Source organism: Gavialis gangeticus, unplaced genomic scaffold (assembly GCF_001723915.1).
Source record: "Gavialis gangeticus isolate Ggan-Ray unplaced genomic scaffold, GavGan_comp1, whole genome shotgun sequence".
Lineage (NCBI taxonomy): Eukaryota > Metazoa > Chordata > Crocodylia > Gavialidae > Gavialis > Gavialis gangeticus.
The window spans coordinates 100,619,745-100,620,198 of NW_017729024.1; positions in this window are offsets into that span (position 1 = coordinate 100,619,745).

The window sequence follows — 454 nt, forward strand, 5'->3', positions numbered from 1 at the left end:
TAGGGTGAATGGGGCTGGGAGAGCAGGCAGGGGTGAGGGAGCCCATGACAGACCCCCCCATGCAGCAGGAGGCAGCAGGGAGTACCAGGGATCACTCCCCTGCCTGGCAATAGCTGGTGAGTGGGGGCTTTTTTTTCAAAGAGCTGGGAGCTGGGGCTGGGCAGGGCTGGGAGAGTGGGTCCTATGTGATTTGGAGATTTGGCTGATTCTGTAGCATTTGATTCTCTGAATCAGATTTGGCCAAACTGATTCAGGGCAGTGATTCAAATCACTGAATCAAATCATTGTCCTCCAAATAGGCTTAATCCGAATCCAAAACAAATACTAGCCACTTCGCACAGGCCTACCTAACATCTGTTAAAAGGCAAATTTAGGAACAAAATTCATAAGCTGGCTGAACATTAAGATCCAGGGACTAAACATTGATATTGGTTTTATGGCACATTATATTTTA